A 22,390-nucleotide genomic window follows, 5' to 3' on the forward strand; every position below is an offset into this window, starting at 1 on the left:
GTTGGGGAGGGGAGGGGAGCTTGGGCAGGAAGGGGCCTTGGCCATTGCCAGGCAGACACAGGACTGGCCCTCATAAATCCAGACAGCCCTGCATGTCATCTCTTCCACCTGTCCTGCCTCAGCTCTGTGACCCAGGATGAGTCACCCTGTCCCTTTGAGCTTCTGTAAGTGGCACAGTCACACTGCCCAGAGGATTACTAGAAATGATAGGCGTCGCTTTCCTGGCACAGACCTGGCACCAACATCTGGCAGGTTTCTGGAGCCAGCTGCAGAGGGCAGAGGACTGAGCCACCTATGAAATGCCCAGTGGGCGACCCTGAAGCTGGGCAGGTCTGTGTGCGCTGGGGAGGTGTGTGTCACAGGACCTGGCTGGGTGTGGAAGGGATCGTAGCGGGCAGCTGGGGCATTTGGAGGAGGAATGAAGAAAGCATGAGTGGAAGCAGTTGGGGCAAGTAAGGGGCTCGGAATTTGGGGTCCTGCTGTTTTGGGTGAAGGGCTCCAGGCTCAGCCCCTGCCCTGCTCTGGACATTCATCCCGGGAGGAAAGGCTGGGGTGATCTGGGAAAATGACCAGGACAAAACCCAGGGGAGTGGAGGGGGGCTGAAGCACTCAGTGGCCGTTTGCAAGGACACTATACCCCCAGGAACCCCAGGACACAGTGGGGAACGTTTTGTCCACTTGGTTAGTCCCAGAATTGTCAATTGCATCATCTGGGCTGATCCCCTGGAGGAAATGTGTCATGGGAAGATCCTGTGGGCTGGTCATGAATAAGGGGCTTCTGGGAGGCCCTGCCCCACCGCAGCGCCCTGCCTGGAGATGGGAGCCTTGTGGTATGGACTGGAAAGGGGTGTGAGAGCCAAGACTTGGGGTCTATAGCAAGAAGGGGTAACGGGGTGGGGTGTGCCAGTGGCCCTGGGCCAAGTAAATCAAGACTGAGTGGCTGGTCAGGAGAACAACAGTGGACTTCAGGGGAGCTGAACACATTGGCAAAGTACCCCAGAGAGTGCTTCCCACCACACACACACACACACACACACACACATACCATGCGCACCCTCACTGTGCACCCTCCCTCCCAGGCACCAGCTTCCTTCTTTGGGAGGCAGTACAGGTTACTGGGGTCAGGATCTAGCATCTGGAGTCAAGTCTTAACTCCACCACTCTTTTTGTGAGATCTTAGACAAGCCATGTAACCTCTCTCTGCCTCAGTTTCCTCATCTGTGAGACAGAAAGACTCTAAGAAGAGTTACTTCCATCAGGACTGTGAAGATCCAATGAGTTATTAACATCTGAGCGCTGCGGGCAGCCTCTGGCTTTGATAGGCCCTGAGTCAATGCTACCCACCGAAGGCCACGACCTTTGGGGACGTGTCCTGGCTCTGAAAAGCCTTATAGATGCGTCTCAGGGGTGTAAGTGGAGGAACAACTGCTGTGTTTGGCCCCAGGCTTGGGGAGCTGCACCCGTTATTGAGGGACACCTCCTCAGATTCAAACTTCCATTTTTTTTTTCCAGAAAGAGGCTGCCAGTCCCTTTTGGGGCGGTGCTCATTTTGGCTTCCTGAAGGCACAGGGCCAGGTGACTTTAGCATCTTTCTGAGCACCTGTGACGTGCAGAGGATGCAGGGGTGCTGCAGCTAGGCGGACTTGGATCCGGGGAGTGCCTTGGTTCTCTGAGCCTTGGTTTCTTCATCTATAAAATGGGGATAAAAGTCTCTTTTCAATATAGTCATGAGGCTTAAATGAGGTGATGCTCAGGGCGTTTGACACAGAACTGTTAGCACAATCGACACTTGTGTCTGTCTTCTTATAACTTATTCAACTGGTCAGGTGAGTTGGATGTTTGAAGTTTGTCTTCTAAGAGAAGAATTAAGTTTGCACCATCTGTTCACCTCCTCCAGGCATCTTTCAAATTAACCAACTTGCAAAACCCTAGCAGACACTCTTCCCTTCTGTGGGGCAACCTCCTGAGCCGTTTCCTGTGTGGGGGAGGGTTTCTGCTCTTTCTTCAACTATCTGGCCTCCTCACAGCTTCTTGTTTTTACTATTTTTTTTTTTTTTTTTGAGAGTCTCACTCAGTCACCCAGGCTGGAGTATAGTGGCGCAATCTTGGCTCACCACAACCTCCGCCTCTTGAATTCTGGAACTGTAAGCCATTTTCATGCCTCAGCCTTCCTAGTAGCTGGCATTACAGGTGTACACTATCACTTCCAGCGAGTTTTTGTTTTTTAGTTGAGATGGGGTTTCACCATGTTGACCAGGCTGGTCTCAAACTCCTGGCCTCAAGTGATCCACCTGCCTCCCAAAGTGCTGGGATTACAGGCGTGAGCCACTACACCCAGGCTTTACTCTTTATCCTTTACTCAGACAGAGAAAAATAAGGAAATCTATACACTGCAATGGGCAACTTAGTTCAAAAAAGGAAGAAAACATGCATCTGTAGCTCCATCCTCTTCTTGTTCAAATTAATGAAACTGATGTTTTATTGCAACTAACCTCTTCCAAACTTATTTTAACTTTACTTCTTTGGGGTTATAGGCCACGATGGTCATTATGGATTGGAAGCTTTTTTTTTTTTTTTTTTTTTTGAGACGGAGTTTCGCTCTTGTTACCCAGGCTGGAGTGCAATGGCGCGATCTCAGCTCACCGCAACCTCCGCCCCCTGGGTTCAGGCAATTCTCCTGCCTCAGCCTCCTGAGTAGCTGGGATTACAGGCACGCGCCACCATGCCCAGCTAATTTTTTGTAATTTTTAGTAGAGACGGGGTTTCACCATGTTGACCAGGATGGTCTCGATCTGTTGATCTCGTGATTCACCAGCCTCGGCCTCCCAAAGTGCTGGGATTACAGGCTTGAGCCACCGCGCCCGGCCAGATTGGAAGCTTTTAAGAGACTCAATGCGTCCTATTTAACTACAATCATGATTTGATTTTAGTTGGTCAGCGGGAATGCTTTTAAGCTATCTCATTATCCCTTCAGCAATCTGTGCTGATGTTCAGCCACTCACACTGCTTTCTAGCAATGCCACCATGTTCAGCTTCCAGGTCTGCCTTCATTTTCTCTTGCCCCAAGTCATGGCTTTGGGGATTCTTCCCTGGGAGAGGAAGAGAGCGGGCAGTGACAGAGGCCTTCCGGGAACCACAGCAGGGCTGAGCGTGTAGGACTCATCCTCGTGTGGGGATCAGGGGAGACCCAGCAGGACTTCAGGCCATATTACTCAGAAATACAAGGCCTGTGTGGGTGGCTTAGGTAACCGAGAGCAATAGGGCTCTTAATTTGCCCAACTCCGACCTTGGCTTCAGATGGTTCGATTTGCCCTGTTGACTTCATGTTGACTTTGAGTGTTTGTTTGCTGGGTATTAACAGGCCTTCTGCTTCCATTTTATAATACGCATCTCCGAATACTCCAGGGGCGGCATGCCACCCCCTGCATCGTGGCCGAGAGTCCTCGCGCATGTGCTGTCTGCCAGGCCCCGTCTTAAACACTTCGTGTGCATCACCCCACTCTATCCTGTGCAGTGGGTACCACTGTGATCTCCTTAGAACATATGAGGAAACTGAGGCAGAGAGTGTTACCCTGATGCTGAAACGCGTACCTCCATCTCTCCCTTCCTCTCTTTCTCCCTGCTTGCTGCCTCTGCGACACTTCATACACATCCCTTTGTAACATTAGCATAATAGGTAACAGTGAGCACGTGGCTCATGCCAGCGCCATTCCAAGCATTTGTCACAGATTAACTCCTCATCCTCATGTCAAGCCTATGAAGTCAATTTCTGTTATCCCATTTTATAGATGAGGAAACTGAGGTTCATAGACGTTGTGTATCTAGTCCCAGGTCGTGGAGCTGGCAAGCAGTGGAGAGCAGATTCTAACCAGGCTGTGAGATGTGTGACCCCAAAGCTCGGTGGCATCACCAGGCTGCAAGTGACCTGAGGGCAAGGACTGTATTGTTTCTATCTCTGTGGCTTTGTACTGAGCACAAAATGGGTGATTAAAAGTTGCTTCATGAACTGAGTTAATCAAGGATTGTGGAAATGGAGAGTTTCTTTCATCAGATGGCTAAGGTATCTTGCCAGGGTGAAAGTGTGGAAACTGTATATATACTAAAAATTTGTGTGAGACGTGTAACTCCTTAGGTAAAGCAAAACCAAACCAGTTGGTTTGTTATTCAAGCTGGAGTCTAACACTGAGGAGGGAGAGGTTAGCAGGCTGCCAAAGCCTCCCAGCCAGGACAGAGAGCCTGGTTTCCCGGTGCCAGGCCTGGGCTTCCACCACCACCCAAGCTGCTTTTCCATCTGGCTCCTCTGTCTGCCCCATAGAAAAGGCAAACAGTCTGTGGGAGGACAACAGAGCGAGGACTGAGCTGTCACGATGAAATGCCACCCATGAGGAGGGAGATTGCCTCATGCCCCTGCCGTCCCTCTTTCCATTCTCCCTGTGGCCCCTCCTGAGTTCATCATCGGAATCCCAGCCAAAGCAACCCACTTGCTGATTGGTTACAAGATGCCAAGGCACTCTGTTAGCAATTTGTGCTTACAAACTTTCATTTCCTCAATAGCTCTGCAAAGAAGGTTTTGCCATCTCTACTTTGCAGGCGAGGGTTGAAGAGAATATATAAGATGACACTACAAAGCCTCTCTTGAATCCTCCTGCCACTCCACCTTCCACCATCCCTTCACTGCCTTCATTGATTTATTTTTATGGAGGTGTTATTTGCATGTAGTAAAACCATAACTCCTAAATACACAGCTCAATAGATTTTACACGCGTGTGCATCTGTGTAACCACCACTCTGAGCAAGACAGAGGAAATTCTTCCATCCATGAGGTCCCCTTTCTATCAGTGCCTCCTGAAAGTAGCTTCTGCTCTGATTTCTGTCTCCATAGACTGGGTTTCCTCTTCTAGAAGAGCCTGTAAATGAGAAGATACACTGCCTATGTTTTTGTGTCTGGCTTTTTTAGTTCAACATCATGTTTTTGAGGTTGATCTATGTTGTCACCAACATCAGCAGTGCATTCATGCTTCTTGCTGAGCCCTATCCATTGTCACCGTGTGGACAGGCCACAGTTCGCCCGTTTATTGATGGATGTCTGGGTGGCTTCCACTTTGGTCTGTTACAGATGAAGCTTCTGTGAGCATTCATGAAGAAGTCTTTCTGTTTTCATTTATTTTGGGTGGAATGGCTAGTTGTAGACTATGCTAAACTGTATCTCAAAACTCTTGTCTCTCCCCTCCACCTTCTCCTTTCCTTGCTGTCTTGGAAGGATTCCAGCAATGAAGTGGAAAAGAAGTCAGATATAGGGCGAATCCCAGAACTGCCATTGACCACCAAGAACCTAGAGCCAGCGACATCATCTCAGAAGATAAAAATCTGTGGAATGGAGAGGATCATCCCGACACCGTGGGGCTGCGGTGAGGATTACAGAAAAGGCCTGGTGGAATAAATAGTACTTCCTTCTTCTTTTACCCTCAGGACTGTGGGTCTGCTGTTTTGACAGTGGGCAAATAGAAATTTAATTCAGTGGAATGACTGGGAACAAAAAACAAAGGAGTTGCAGGAATTTTGTGAAAAATCAATGATTTACTTAAACTGGTTCTTGGGGCCTGGTGTTTGGCTTTCCACCTCAGAGAGCATTGGGCAAGGAGGGCAAACACGAGCTTGGTCAACATCAGCCCTCCCTGCAAACAATGAGGACGTGCGTGTTCTGGATTTCTCTGTCCTCTTCACTCCACCTCTGTTCTCCAGCGGGGGAGGTGGGAAGATAGGGACGACTCTGTGAAGCGACTTAAGCTCAGATACCGGAAGCTGTGGGGATGGGATTCAGGGAGCTGAGGCACACTTGGAGAAGTGCCCTGCTCTCTCGTGGAGCCCTCAGGTTCACCAGGGAGGGCAGGGCAAGGCACTCAGGGTGCTGAAGACAAGCGGTTTGCACACGTGCTCATGTACACACACTACTACTCCCATATAAGACTTTTGGGGGTCTCCTTCCTTATTTAAAGGGCTCTGGAAAAAATAATGGCCCTGACCCACCTGAAACAGTATAGACTATAGCAAGATCATGGGATCTGGGACAGTTAGAGCTGGGCTCAGTTTACTACAGACAAGTTACTTAACCCCTGTGGCTTTACCATCCGTATGTGTAACTGGAGATTGTAGTTCCAAGGTCTTAGCGCTAGTTGTTAAGATAAAATAAATGAGTACACAGACAGCACCCGCATAGAGAAGACACTTCATAATGTCAGAGGTGTTTGAACCAGAGCGACTTCATCTTGAATAGGAGCTTTTAAAAATGAGGATGAGAGTTCCTGGGTTGCATTCCTAGATGGTTAAGGCATTCTAAGTCACAGGATGAGATAGGTCAGCAGAAGGTCATAAATATCTTGCTGGTGTTGCATTAGAGAAGCCAGCCAAAACTTACTAAAATCAAGATGGTCACAAGAGTGACCTCTGGTCGTCCTCACTTTCACCAGCACCATGACAGTTCACAAATGCCATGGGAATGTCAGGAAGTTACCCTATTTGTTCTAAAAAGGGAGGCATGAGTAACGCACCCCTTGTTTAGCATATAATCAAGAAATAACCATGAAAATGGACAACCAGCAGCCCTCAGGGCTGCTCTAACTATGGAGCAGCCCTTCTTTCATTTCTCTACATTTTTTTCTTCCAGCTTTTATTTTAAGCTCATGGGGTACACGCACAGGTTTGTTACATGAGTAGGTCGTGTGCCGCGGGATTTGGGGTACAGATTATTTTTATTCTCTACTTTCTTAATAAACTCGCTTTCACACGACGCTACGGACTCACCCTGAATTCTCGCTTTCAGGAGATCCAAGAACCCTCTCTTGGGGTCTGGATCAGGACCTCTTTCTGGTAACAATAATGTTGGTTTTCTTTCTTTTCCTTTTTTGAAAAAAAAAAAAAAAACATTGGGCGGTCCCCAGAGCAGAATAGCTTCAGAGAGACTCCCTCTTTCTATTTTCCTCTTTTCTTTCGGTCTTTTGTTTTGGTTGGAAGTAAGAGAACAAAACCTTGCACGGTACATTGTGTGGGGTTAGAGTCGACGCATATATAGAGAAATGAGAGGACATGCGTGAAAGGCTCTCAGACAACGCGGTGACCATCCTGGAATGCAGATTGACCAGCTGGGACAATGACTTCTGCTTTGTTCTTTATGTTTTTGTGTGTTTATGTTTTCACGAGAATGGGTTGCCTTTATAAGAAAGCACACGTTTAATTCCTTTTAACTTAAACAAACAGACTCTATTCAAATACATGACAGTATCTTTCAGGGTCTCTAAAAGGGTGACTTCCCCGGGGTTCTGGCCTTCCTCCAAACTCCGTAACCCTCAGAAGGCAGTCCGAGGGAGTGGAAAAGCTTCTGTGGTAAAGTCGGACAACATGGAGCTCAAATACTAATATGTTGCTTATTAGCTGTGGGAGTTTAGGAAATTATTTAATCTCTCACTGAGCCCAGGAATAAACTGGGAACGTACCTACTTTGGTGCATTTGGAGACAGCTGGTGTAGTAACACTGCATGGTCCAAACGTATAGAAACTCCCTGAGGAGCAGCAGTTTTGGAACTGCCCAGTTGGTTCACCTTGTCAACTGCCTAGACAGAGCTGATTTATCAAGACAGGGAAATTGCAGTGAAGAAAGAGTATTCACACAAAGCCCGCTGTGCGAAAGACCAGAGTTTTATTATTACTCAAATCAGTCTTCCTAAGCATTCAGGGATTGGCTTTTTTAAAGATGATTTGGAAGGTAGGGGCTTGGGAAGTGGGGAGTACTGATTGGTCAGGTTGGAGATGGAATCATAGTGGGTGGAAGAGTCTTTCTTGCTGTCTTCTGCTCCTGGGTGGGTTGGCAGAAGTGGTTGAGCCAGATTACTGATCTAGCCGGTGTCAGCTGATCCTTCCAGCGTAATCTGCCAGATATCTTAAGCACTAATCTTAGGTTTTACAGTAAATGATGTTATCCTTAGGAGTAATTTGGAGAAGTTCAGACTCTTGGAGCCAGAGGCTGCATGACCCCTAAACTGTAATTTCTGATCTGTAGCTAATTTGTTAGTCCTGCAAAGGCAAACTGGTCCCCAGGCAAGAAGGAGGTCTTTTCAGGAAAGGCTATTATCAATTTTGTTTCAGAGTCAAACCGTGAACTGAATTCCCTCCCAAAGTTTAGCCTACCCCCAGGAATGAACAAGGGGTTCATTCCTTGTTCATTCATGAACAAGGTTCATGAATGGCTTAAGGTTAGAAGCAAGATGGAGGTCGTTAGGTCTGATTTCTTTCACTGTCATCATTTCCTCTGTTATAATTTTGCAAAGGCGGTTTCAGTCTCCTTTCCTGTGTGTTCAGTCTCCAAGGATATGACCTCCAGCAATGCTGTGCCAGTCACTACGCTGTCATCTCACTCTGCAGATGAGCAACCAAAACTCAGGGAATGTGACTTGCTGAGTCGTGCCCTGGAAAACCAGCATTGTTCTTGTTCTCTGTGCTTACATTACAATTACAGGTACAGGTATTCTCTCTGTACTATGGCCATGCCATATTTTGGCTTTGACCCTGGTGCCTGAGGAGGTCATTAGGTCTGTGTTTGTCCTTCACTTGTCCTTGCATTTTGCACCAGGGGTGTATTCTCCAAGTGCAGTCTGGAGGCTTCCCTGGGGATGGGATCCCATGGCCTGGATTTCAAGCCTTACAACATTAGCCTTAGTAACATGGAAAGACCTTAAGGAATATGGTATTTTTGTCCCTAAAGAACATCTTTTGACCTGGCTTGGTGGCTCATGCCTATAATCCCAGCACTTTGGGAGGCTGAAGCAGGCAGATCACGAGGTCAAGAGATTGAGACCATCCTGGCCATCATGGCGAAACCCCGCCTCTACTGAAAATACAAAAAATAGCTGGGTGTGGTGGCACATGCCTGTAATCCCAGCTACTCAGGAGGCTGAGACAGAAGAATCCCTTGAACCCGGGAGGCGGAAATTGCAGTGAGCTGAGATAGCGCCACTGCACTCCAGCCCATGCAAAGGCAGCACCTCCAGCCTCTCTGTATGGCTCTTTTGACTTAATAGATCATCCATCATGTTGGTCATCTGGTCACCTAAGGCAGAGCTCTTCTGCCATTGGGGCTTGTTATCTACCAGACAGCTTGGTAATCCTTGAGGATTTTGCAATGCTCCTGAGCTCAGGGTAGTTCTGAACTAGGTCTTCAAGTATGACTTTCCAAATCCTGATTCCACATTAAGTGCGAACACATGAATTAATAGACAAAAAATGATGTTGGTATTTTCCTCCTGCAACGTCAAGCTCAGTATGTTAAAACATCACATCAGGAAGGGACGAGATATCTGTGACCACTGGTATTCATAGTCACATGGATCTCTCAGAGCTCCGGGGTTACAAAGCTTTGATCGAGGAAGTTACTGAGTAAATATCTTAATTTCACAATTTATACTTTTTCATACTTTGTTTCAACTTCTTTCCTCTTTCACTTAAGTTTGACATTAGTAAGGACTGTAGCAGGAAGCCAGTTTATAATTTTGATCGCTTGCCTGCCACACTGTGCAGTAAGTCTCATTAGTGAATCTCTTGCATATTGATATTTCCTTATACATTTTCCCATGGAGACCAGAGCACTACCTTTGATTTTATGGTTGATGTCAGCTGTCCCCAATCTTTTTGGTACCAGGGATCGGTTTCATGAAAGACAATTTCCACGGAGGGTGGTCGGGGCAATGACTTTGGTAAGAAACTGTTCCTCCTCAGGTCATCCTTAGATTCTCCTAAGGAGCGTGCAATCTAGATCCTTTACATGTGCAGTTCACAGTAGGGTTTGCATTCCTTTGAGAATCTGATGCCACTGCTGATCTGACAGGAGGGCACTGATCTCACCCACCTCTCACCTCCTGCTGTGCAGCCCGGTTCCTAACAGGCCAAGGACCAGTACCATTCTGCAGCCTGGGGATTGAAGACCCTAATTATTTTTATTTATTTATTTATTTGTTTATTTATTGAGACAGAGTTTTGCTCTTTTTGCCTAGGCTGGAGTGCAATGGTGCGATCTCAGCTCACTGCACCCCTCTGCCTCCCGGGTTCAAGTGATTCTTCTTCCTCAGTCTCCCAAGCAGTTGGGATTACAGGCACACACCACTATGCCTGGCTGGTTTTTGTATTTATAGTAGAGATGGGGTTTCGCTATGCTGGTCAGGTTGGTCTTGAACTCCTGACCTGATCTGCCAGCCTCAGCCTCTCAAAGTGCTGGAATTATCCCTGATTTATGTGAAGATTTGAAATCTCCATTTCCCTTTAGGTTCATGGATTAGTCCTATCCACAAATTGGCTGTCAAACATTACAGTAAATTTCATATGCTTAGTATGTGTGTATCTACACATACACATGCACGAGTTTAGCACTTGACATTTAAATGGCTTGGATATTACATCTATCCTGCCTTTGTAGCTTCTCAGTAGGGAAAATGAGCCTGCTTCTTGGTAGGGGCTGTAGGGAACTGTGCAATGGAAGAAAAGTAACAGTGACATATTGTTCTTCCAAATTCTCTATGTCTGCTTTGATGCCAACAAGCTTATCCAGTGACAACAGCCAACTCCAGAATTCCCCTGTTTCCTAGGCACGGCCAACAGTTGACTGTACACCTTCCTTGCCTGCTAACGATTGGAGAACACAAATATCAAACATTTGCACTGAGGTGGCATCAGCAAAATACCAATGTCTGATTGTATTATCAGGGAGGATTACGTACAACTCCAGCAACCTTAGTGACTTCGGGATAAAATCTCTCTCTCATGTTAATTGGGTATGGGTTTCAGGAACTCTCCGACCCCCTGTTCTTCAAGGCATCTTGTCATTGCCCCAACCACCCTCTGTGGAAATTGTCATTCATGAAACCGATCCCTGGTACCAAAAAGATTGGGGACAGCTGACATCAATCATAAAATCAAAAATAGTGCTCTGGCCTCCATGAGAAAACGTATAAGGAAACCCACACCCAATTAGCACTGAGAGGTGTTTGCAGGACTGGGCCATTTTAAGTGACAGACTCACTGACAGAGACTATAAAGTGACCCTAAAGAAGAAATGACTGGTGCCCACTATTCAGAGCACCAGCATCTCTTTGGGAGCATTCCAGAAGCCATATGCCAGGCCACAGATGGCTGTGTAGAAACTTCCAGAAGAAGGAAGGCTAAGTTGAGTGTGAGAGACATCACGAATTCTTGCCAATATCTGATTCTCTTTTTCCTCTGAGCATATGGAAGGCAACACTTTCCAGCTAAGTTGCAGGTGGACAGATCTGTGCTCTGGCCAAAAAAAGAAAATGCTAGAATAAATGCTAGGTCTCACATGTGGACTGAAGCAGGGAAAGGCCTCTGAGTGGTTCTTCAGGCTGTTTTCCTTACAGTGGTCAAGACGAGGGCTCAAGCTGAGATGTGAAGCTGTGAGAATGCACGTCTTGATCACTACATTGATTCAGACAAGATGCCTTGAAGAACAGGGGGTTGGAGAGTTGCTGAAACCCATACCCAATTAGCATGAGAGAGAGATTTTATCCTGAAGTCACTAAGGTTGCTAGAGTTGTATGTAATCCTCCCTGATAATTGGCTGTCAAACATTACAGTAAATTTCATATGCTTAGTATGTGTGTATCTACACATACACATGCACGAGTATTTTGCTGATGCCACCTCATGTTAGAGCCTGCTCACAACCATAACCATAGAATTCCTGTTATAAAAAATGTCGTTTCTAGCCTTGGCAACATAGCAAAATCCGTATCTACAAAAATAAAATAAAATAGATGGGCATGGTGGCGTGCACCTGCAGCCTCATCTACTTGGGAGGCCTAAGTGGGAGAATCGCTTGGGCCAGGGAGTCTGAGGCTTCAGTGAGCTGTGATTGCACCACTGCACTCCAGCCTCAGCCACAGAATGAGCCCCTATCTCAAAAAAATACTTTTAGTTAAAATAATAAATTTCTTATTAGCCTTAAGTGATTGAGGTTACTACTGTGGTTTCTAGCAGGCCAAAAATAGGAATAATGATTCCATGTGATTGATATAAGATTAGATCCTATCTTAGTCCATTCATGAACATAGGAATTTGAATTTTTCATTTTTAGATAAAATTTCTAAAATTATTGTACTTGCATATGAGATGATGCTACTTTCCTGTGTACTGGCTTATTAAGAAATTTGCCTAAACAAAATCTCAGGCACAGCATAGTTGAGATTAACTGGCCTCTGTGAAGTTCATGTAGAATGTATTCTAACAATTCCCCAGGTGAGTCTGATTGCAGTGCATTCGAACCATGAACTATTGTTTGGAAACAAATAATCTAAGCAGTGTGAGTGGCCAAAATTAAGTATGGGCTGGCTCAAGTTTCTTTCTTTCCTTCTTTCTTTCTTTCTTTCTTTCTTTCTTTCTTTCTTTCTTTCTTTCTTTCTTTCTTCCTTCTTTCTTTTTCTTTCTTCTTCCTTTCTTTCTTCTTTCTTTCTTTCCTTCCTTCCCTCCCTACCTCCCCCTCCCTCCCTCCCTCCCTCCCTCCCTCCCTCCCTCCCTCCCTCCCTCCCTCCCTCCCTCCCTCCTTTCTTCCTTCCTTCCTTCCTTCCTTCCTTCCTTCCTTCCTTCCTTCCTTCCTTCCTTCCTTCCTTCCTTCCTTCCTTCCTTCCTCAGAGTCTCTCTCTTTCACCCAGGCTGGAGTGCATTAGCATGATCTTGGCTCACTGCAACCTTCACCTCCCGGGTTCAAGCACTTATCCTGCCCCAGCCTCCCAAATAGTTGGGACTGCAGGTGCATGCCACTTTGCCCAGCAAATTTTTGTATATTTAGTAGAGACAGAGTTTCATCATGTTGGCCAGTTGGTTTTGAACTCCTTACTTCAGGTGATCCATCTGCCTTGGCCTCCCAAAGTACTGAGATTACAGGCTTGAGCCACCATGCCCAACCTTCAAATTTCAAATTAATGATTCCCGATTTATCCTCCAGATCAGTTGATCTTATATCTTTGTTCCTGTCCACTATTTTTTCCTCCTTTCTTCCTTATTTTTGTGAACAATGTCACTGATATTGAACAGCTAACCCCTTCTATACTTCCTGTGAACATGTTGCATCATGCTAGTCATGAGCCCAAGTTGATTCTTAGGTAACCCTGTTAGATATGTAGTTTATAGTTCCTTGTCAATTTTCTCAATTATTTTACAAGTACTGAGGAAGGGGCTACAGACCAACATCCACAACTAGACATCTGCTTGTGAACTAGCATCATTTCAGAAGGATTGACCCTTGGTTGAATCTGCCTGCAGGTTCCACCCACCCAGTTGCAGTCTAGGCTGGAGTGATCAAGCAACTCAGATGTGCACAGAAAACACATCATGAAACTGTGTTACATGGAGTGATAAATAACTAAGATGACTCGTTGTCAGTCAGCAAAATCTATATCTCAAACTTAGGTGAGGCTTGAAGAGTATTGTAATGTTTGGATTCCATCAGCCAAGGATTCAATCAAAGACTGGGTAGCAGCTGTGATGGTCAAAAAAGTAAATAGTGGTTGACTCCAATCCCTGCCCTGAGACATGGCTGGAACTTAAGGATTCCAGCTCTTCATCTGACCTGCCTTCCTTTCTTTCCCCTGGCAATGTTCTAGTTGATTGGCACACGGTCCCCGGAAGTCAATCCCCTAGAACAATGTCAGTGCCTCTCTTCTCTGCTTCAGTCTACAGCAACACCTCTTTGGGATCCTCTTCGGCACACATTCCATTCTAACTCCTCTGTGATTCCTCATTTGGAACTAATCATGCCAGTTTCTGAAATCCCAGAGTAGTTTCATTCTATGTTATTTTACATGTAAACTGAGTTCAGGGGTAAGATGTGGTGCCACTTCCCTGGCACATTACCAGCATTAGCCTCACCTCTTCATGGTCACTATTACTTGAGTTTGCACTCAGGGGTCACTGTGTGCCCATGCTCTGGTTGACCAGTGATGAGACTGGTCCCCTACTTAGTGGAACAGGCCTACTTTCCCTATGGGGGACCTTCAGCTGGGCTGTGTTGAAGACCCTGAGGAGGAAACAATGATCAGGAGAGGTCAGAGATTCAATTGCTCAAGACTTTCCAGCTATCTCTTCCTTGTTTCAACTTCTGGCTCTGCACTGAGCTCCCAAACCCCACCTCCCATCATCCCATGAGGAGAACAGTGGACTCCTTTTTCTCATATCAGAAATGATGATATCAGTACATATGGGGAAAGGGTAACTTCTGAAACCTGTTTATCAACCTGTGTGCATCTTAGTGCACCTCCCACAGGGTCTGGCAGAAATAAACTGTGCTTGCAGAAGAGGATGATTAAGTAGAGACGAAGGAATTGATGGTACAGGAGTAGAAAGGCATTGCTGTATTGTCTTAGAAGATAGATCTAGGGCACAAGTAGTTGGATTGGCCTTGGCTGAGGTCAAAGACACTTCACCCAAATTCAGAAAAGAGCAAAGAACATGAGGGCATATTTTCAGGAATATGAGGAATGTTGAGCTGGAAGCATGCAGAAGTTCTCTCCTGATTGCTTTAACTTTCTCAGTGCAGCAAGAAATAATGACATTGGCTTAGAATAAGAATGGAGGGGGAGGTTTTGGAAATCTGAGGAAAGAGGGGAAAGCATGAACTTGTCACCTAGGAGAATGGGAAAGAATGGATTAGAGAATGTATTAGAGTGGCTTATTGCAGAGAATGGATTCAAGAAATACAGTCTGGTTGCTAAGTAGCATTAGTAGTCCTCATCGATTGTAAGGTGAAAGCATGGCCAATCACGGTGGAGGCGCTGCCCTCCCATCCCTTGAGCTCTACGAAAGCACACGCGGAGTCTACGAACAGGAGGATTTAATCAGGCTTTGGTTTTGCTAGTACGATAAGGGAAAGAGGAGCATGGTAGTTGAGCAATTATAATGCTGCGTCACACAGCATTGGCAGTTATAAGATCAAGGCTGTGACCGTGGGAGTGAGTGTCTTAGGCAGAGTGGAGGGAAGCATCATGAGAGGAAAGCGGGGAGATCCAGGAACTAGAAGGTCCTGTTTCTGTGAATATTGACATTGCCAAGAATTAAGAAAGGAGGAAGTTGGAGAGCATGACAATGAGCCAGTAGCAACAAATTTTCAAGGAAGAGAAACAAATAATATAAATGTTAAGTTGTGTTACAGAGGAAATTAGTAAGAGGTTGAGAGAGAAAATAAGGATGTATATGGGAGCCTGCTTTAGGTAGGATGGTTAGGGAAATTATGAAGAGGTAAACTAAGGTTGACACCTGCCGAAGGAAATAATTGCATATGTAAAGACCCTGAGGCAGGAAAGGGCTTATTCCAGAACTTACAGGAAGATTCTTGTGGCTGGAAGATAATGACACTTCAGAAAACAGTGGGAGATATTTGGTAGATAGAGGTGTCTGCCTAACTAACAGACAGAGAGCGGCTCTCTAGAGGACGGTGAATGTATTCAGCAATGGGCACTGCAATGGGAACAAGCATGGCATAGTAAACGCCGCAGCGGGGACGGGCATGCCATAGTAAACGCCGCAGCGGGAACGGGCATGTCATAGTAAACGCCGCAGCGGGGACGGGCATGCCATAGTAAACGCCGCAGCGGGGACGGGCATGCCATAGTAAACGCCGCAATGGGAACAAGCAAGCCATAGTAAACGCCGCAGCGGGGACGGGCATGCCATAGTAAACGCCGCAGCGGGGACGGGCATGCCATAGTAAACGCTGCAGTGGGAACAAGCATGCCATAGTAAACGCTGCAGTGGGACGGGCATGCCATAGTAAACGCTGCAATGGGAACAAGCATGCCATAGTAAACGCCGCAGTGGGACGGGCATGCCATAGTAAACGCCGCAGTGGGAACAAGCATGCCATAGTAAACGCCGCAGTGGGACGGGCATGCCATAGTAAACGCCGCAGTGGGACGGGCATGCCATAGTAAACGCCGCAGTGGGACGGGCATGCCATAGTAAACGCCGCAGTGGGACGGGCATGCCATAGTAAACGCTGCAGTGGGAACAAGCATGCCATAGTAAACGCCGCAGTGGGACGGGCATGCCATAGTAAACGCTGCAGTGGGACGGGCATGCCATAGTAAACGCTGCAATGGGAACAAGCATGCCATAGTAAACGCCGCAGTGGGACGGGCATGCCATAGTAAACGCCGCAGTGGGAACAAGCATGCCATAGTAAACGCCGCAGTGGGACGGGCATGCCATAGTAAACGCCGCAGTGGGACGGGCATGCCATAGTAAACGCCGCAGCGGGGACGGGCATGCCATAGTAAACGCCGCAGCGGGGACGGGCATGCCATAGTAAACGCCGCAGCGGGGACGGGCATGCCATAGTAAACGCCGCAGCGGGGACGGGCATGCCATAGTAAACGCTGCAGTGGGAACAAGCATGCCATAGTAAACGCCGCAGTGGGACGGGCATGCCATAGTAAACGCCGCAGTGGGACGGGCATGCCATAGTAAACGCTGCAGTGGGAACAAGCATGCCATAGTAAACGCTGCAGTGGGACGGGCATGCCATAGTAAACGCTGCAGTGGGAACAAGCATGCCATAGTAAACGCCGCAGTGGGACGGGCATGCCATAGTAAACGCTGCAGTGGGAACAAGCATGCCATAGTAAACGCTGCAATGGGAACAAGCATGCCATAGTAAACGCCGCAGTGGGACGGGCATGCCATAGTAAACGCTGCAGTGGGAACAAGCATGCCATAGTAAACGCCGCAGTGGGACGGGCATGCCATAGTAAACGCTGCAGTGGGACGGGCATGCCATAGTAAACGCTGCAGTGGGAACAAGCATGCCATAGTAAACGCCGCAGTGGGACGGGCATGCCATAGTAAACGCTGCAGTGGGACGGGCATGCCATAGTAAACGCTGCAGTGGGAACAAGCATGCCATAGTAAACGCCGCAGTGGGACGGGCATGCCATAGTAAACGCCGCAGTGGGACGGGCATGCCATAGTAAACGCCGCAGTGGGACGGGCATGCCATAGTAAACGCCGCAGTGGGACGGGCATGCCATAGTAAACGCTGCAGTGGGAACAAGCATGCCATAGTAAACGCTGCAGTGGGACGGGCATGCCATAGTAAACGCTGCAGTGGGAACAAGCATGCCATAGTAAACGCCGCAGTGGGACGGGCATGCCATAGTAAACGCTGCAGTGGGAACAAGCATGCCATAGTAAACGCCGCAGTGGGACGGGCATGCCATAGTAAACGCTGCAGTGGGAACAAGCATGCCATAGTAAACGCCGCAGCGGGGACGGGCATGCCATAGTAAACGCCGCAGCGGGGACGGGCATGCCATAGTAAACGCCGCAGCGGGGACGGGCATGCCATAGTAAACGCTGCAGTGGGAACAAGCATGCCATAGTAAACGCCGCAGTGGGACGGGCATGCCATAGTAAACGCTGCAGTGGGAACAAGCATGCCATAGTAAACGCCGCAGTGGGACGGGCATGCCATAGTAAACGCCGCAGCGGGGACGGGCATGCCATAGTAAACGCCGCAGCGGGGACGGGCATGCCATAGTAAACGCCGCAGCGGGGACGGGCATGCCATAGTAAACGCCGCAGCGGGGACGGGCATGCCATAGTAAACGCCGCAGCGGGGACGGGCATGCCATAGTAAACGCCGCAGTGGGAACAAGCATGCCATAGTAAACGCCGCAGTGGGACGGGCATGCCATAGTAAACGCTGCAGTGGGACGGGCATGCCATAGTAAACGCTGCAGTGGGAACAAGCATGCCATAGTAAACGCCGCAGCGGGGACGGGCATGCCATAGTAAACGCCGCAGCGGGGACGGGCATGCCATAGTAAACGCTGCAATGGGAACAAGCATGCCATAGTAAACGCCGCAGTGGGACGGGCATGCCATAGTAAACGCTGCAGTGGGAACAAGCATGCCATAGTAAACGCCGCAGTGGGACGGGCATGCCATAGTAAACGCTGCAGTGGGAACAAGCATGCCATAGTAAACGCCGCAGCGGGGACGGGCATGCCATAGTAAACGCCGCAGCGGGGACGGGCATGCCATAGTAAATGCCGCAGTGGGACGGGCATGCCATAGTAAACGCTGCAGTGGGAACAAGCATGCCATAGTAAACGCCGCAGTGGGACGGGCATGCCATAGTAAACGCTGCAGTGGGAGCAGGCATGCCATATGTGTGTGTTCAGGGAGGTAAAGGAAGACAAAGCCTTTTTGAGGAAAAAATGAAGAAAATTACACAACTGTTTTGAGATTATCCTTGGCTACAAGGATCGGTAACAAGGGTGGTGCCACTCTGAGTGTAGATAGGCAGTTGCTGGGCTGATGTGCTCACTAGAGTATTTTTTTGTGTAAGGGTGTGATAGCCTTTGTGCAAGGTTGTGGTTTTTGCAGTCTTTGGCGATAGTCCTTGTTGTCAGGCATATGTTCATAAGAACCCTTTCTTCATGGCCTTCTCTGGCTCCATTTGTCAGGGATTTCACACAAGTGACTCCATTTTGATTCTGACAACTTCAACACTTCCCCTTTTGATCAAGATCTTTCTTCCAGAGTACTGCTGATCAGTCATTCTATAGTTAGGTTTTTGGTTTTTGTTTATTTGTTTTTTTTGAGACAGCGTCTCTCTCTGTCACCCAGGCTGGAGTGCAGTGGTGCCATCTTGGCTCACTGCAACCTCCTCTTCCCAGGTTCAAGTGATTCTCCTGCCTCAGTCTCCCAAGTAGCTGGGACTACAGGTACCCACCACTATGCCTGGCTAATTTTTGTTGTTGTTTTTTTTTTTCAGTAGCGATGGGGTTTCACCATGTTGGCCAAGTTGATCTTGAACTCCTGAGCTCAAATGATCCACCCACCTTGGCTCCCAAAGTGCTGGGATTACAGGCATGAGCCACCCCACCTGGCCTAAATGTACCGTCTCAAGGAGAAAAAGAGGAAGAGCGGAAGACCACGGCACATGGCCTGTGAATCACATGCAGCAAGCTCTAACAACAGTTGAAACTCTGGGATATGAATCTGAGAAGTTTCAGCAGAAAAACTACATTGAGAAATGAAATTACCAATGTAGCTGAAGAAGACAGCATTTCTCACTTGAAACCAGGGAAATTAAACGAAGACTGTAAAACAGAGAAAAAGCTGCCATTTAGAAGTTGCCTGAAAATGTAAAGAAACAGGTTTCAGAAATAAAGTTGAAAACCTCTTGCAGTTTTTGTAAAGAACAAATCAATACTTCAAGACAACTGTTGTTCTAATATAGGGGAATCAAATTTTATTCAGAATATAGAAAATACTTTTCACAATGCATTTTTCATAAACCTTCTACAGCTTACTCAGAGCTTTCATTATATTCCTGGACCTTTATTTCTTCCGTTTTCTTAAACAGTCATGTTACTTTAGGACAAAAATTTACTCTTTTTTATTATTATTTGAAAAATTATTTTTTAAACTTCTGTACCAAAAATATATCACTTGTAACTTTCTTTACATCTTTCTTTCCTATTTATCATTTTTTTCTATCTTGCTTCTCTTTCTTTTCTAAATTTATTTTTTGAAATAAAAACCTTAACTAGTCTCTGAACTTAGACACAATTATTCTTTTTTCTCAATAAGAACATAGTTTAATGTTTTTATTACATTTTTTATCAAAAATACATCCTACTTTTTTAGTACACTTGTTATACAGAATTATATATATTAATTAGAATTTTAACTCTCAGTAGCGCAAATTTCTAGAGAAAATATGAGAAGTAGGAAATTCTTAGCTATCTGTGATGCAGTATTTTGTAGCACCAGAGCAAGCAGAAAATCAACACCAAGACAAAAGTATGCCAATTGCAGGGTCTTTATTGATGGCGGCTGCGGAGGACTTAAGTCTCTCCAACCCATGGCCCCAAGCTCAGGGGGAGCAAGGCATTTAAGCTGCAAAACCACATCCTTATTCGGGGGGCCCAGGGGTGTGCAAGGCAAGCTGTCTGTACAGAAGCTAAAGTTAGTGGTTTGCTGCAAGGTGAGGCGGGTAGCAGTGGAAATGTTTACCCTTAACACCTCTGAGAACTGCAGTACAATAACAGTCCCGAGAATTACACCTCTGCCCAGGGCCCAGGTGGCTTCTCTATAAGATGGCAGTGCTCAGGCTTCTGTTTTTGCCCCATCTCAGTCCCCCCTGTTGTTTGTACATGAATCAAATCATTGATTCCCTGATTAGGACTGGTTGGTCAGTCTGGCTCAAGAGCTCATATTGGGACCTTAGGACCATTAATTTTACAGAATTTATTCTTGTTTGGATTAGTCTGAGTAGCTGCTTCAAAAGTCAAGGGCCGAACATCAGTCCCAACATGAGTAGGGTCAGGGGTCCTGCCAGTCCGGTGAGTAGGGAGGTGAGCCAGGGGGACCAGGAGAACATTCTTTGATACCAACTCTCAGAAGCTCCTCTGAGGTGTTTTCTGGTTTCTAGGTTTTGCCTAACTAGGGCAAGGCTGTCTCAGATAAGTCCAGATTTATTAGCATAAAAAGAGCATTGCTCATTGAGAGCTGCACAGAGTCCCCTTCGGTTTAGAAATAGTAAGTCCAGCCCTCCTCTATTTTGGATACCATCTCGGCTAGGGAGTCCACCTGGTCCGCAAGTTTAGAAATAGAGTTTTCTAAACGGTGTATGTCAGAGTCTCTATGGTGGGATAGGGCCTGGAAATTTTGGTCCCCAGTCACTAGGGCTGAGATTCCTACGGCTGCAGACCCGGCAATTCCAAGTCCTACTAGTAAGGGTACAACTAGAGGAATTCGCTTCCAGCGTGTAGTTGACTCAGAGGGGGCAATGAGGGTTAAACCTTGTGGCCCACTATAGATATTTATGCGGGGCAAGATGTATACGGGGGTACAGAGTACAGGTCTCCAGAAATGGTTAAACTGAAAAGTGGAAATGCAGTTAGTGAGACCGAAAGTGCAGGCTAACCAAGATGAGTTTGGGGCAGTATAGTCAAAATTTGTTCCGTTACAGTTCAAAAGAAAGGTGTCATTGCAGAAGTGCTGGTATGGGGAGTCCGTGAGGATATAGTTAGGGAATGATAACATGTATCCTTTCCTTCCAGATCACCTAGAGTTATGTGGACCTTTCTTTCAGGACAGCGGGTGCTGGAGGGGGTTATGTGCTGCTGTGCTGCTAAGCCTGTGTAACACGGAGGCTGTGGGTTGAAGCATAACCAGCAGTCTGCACCCAGGTTTGGGTTAGACTGGTTAAGTAAGTGATGAGTTGAAGACAGTATGTCTAGGAGGTTTAAGTCGTCTATGGCTAGATTTGTTACTGAGGGGGAAGTGGAGGGAAGGGTGGGATTAGGAGACTGGACTCTTTGGGTTTTAGGGAAAGGTTCCTGGGGTTTTAGGACTTCTGCAATTTTTCCTATAGGGCGGTTAGGTCGTGGCGGGGCCATGCACTGGATGGTGAAGATGTTGCCCATATCCCACCCTCTCATACATACATTGAGGCCCCAAGTTTGCCCTGTTGTCCGTCTACTATCTGGGGTAGTTACAGTTATTTTGACTGGGTTACAGAACCCGGCAGAGGACTGGGATGGGGGAGACACCCGCTGGAAGGAGATGAATGAGTCTTTGTTTTTGACATATCTCGATATGGTAGAGATAGTCTCACAACCCCAGTGGGGGAAAAGGAACTCATTTAAATCTCCACAGTTCCACTTTTTCTGTGGGGTGGACCCCGAACATAAGTACAATCCCATGGTCTGGAGTTTTTTCTCTGTTCCTGAGCTACCACACCCGGCTACACTTCCACTTGTTCTGAATTTTAGGTATTGGCCAAGGAGGGCATAGAGGTCTAAGGTGAAGACAACAGGGTTTCTCGGGGTACGCTCAAGGGTTAAGTTGACAAGGGTGGATTCCTGCTCTATTAGGGAACTAACATATTTTCCCATGGAGCCCACTGTAAGGATCCATTGATAATGAGTGGGCTCCAAGGGGGGTATTTTTGGGGGTTTACAGCAAGGGTTAGGGAGACAAGAGCGGTGACCGTGAAGAGCGCAAAAGTCTTAGCTTTAACGGATCCGGTGATGAGTGGTCGACTCTCCATTGCTCTTCTGGTGGGGCAGCCTTAACGCGGGTGTGATGAATCCAGGCAGTCAGTCTGTCCACCTTAAGTGAGGTGGGGGTGGTCAGGATAACTGTGTAGGGACCTTTCCAATGAGGAGTCAGACCGGAGGCGGTGAATCTCTTAACAAGGACTGAGTCCCCAGGCTGGAAGGAATGTGCTGGCTGGTTTGAGAGATCCATTGATGGGGTTCTAGTGTCTCTGATGAGCCGATGCACCTGGGGTTGGACAGACTGAAGTGCCTGTAAGGATCCTCTG

The 22,390-nt window shown here is 47.2% G+C and overlaps 1 long non-coding RNA gene across 2 annotated transcripts; it reads left to right on the forward strand.

Annotated features, from left to right (window-relative positions):
• The first annotated feature begins 53 nt into the window (after positions 1-53).
• Positions 54-19,429, forward strand: LOC103795905 (uncharacterized). 2 transcript variants are annotated; one of them, XR_004730114.2, is made up of 3 exons: positions 54-164; positions 5,261-5,408; positions 18,827-19,429. It is a non-coding gene; the product is annotated as an uncharacterized LOC103795905 (long non-coding RNA). The 2 variants fall into 2 exon arrangements; XR_013521505.1 differs by lacking the exon at positions 18,827-19,429 and having other exon boundaries at positions 5,261-6,784.
• Positions 19,430-22,390: the final 2,961 nt, after the last annotated feature.

The sequence above is a fragment of the Callithrix jacchus genome, chromosome 8 (genome assembly GCF_049354715.1).
Source record: "Callithrix jacchus isolate 240 chromosome 8, calJac240_pri, whole genome shotgun sequence".
Lineage (NCBI taxonomy): Eukaryota > Metazoa > Chordata > Mammalia > Primates > Cebidae > Callithrix > Callithrix jacchus.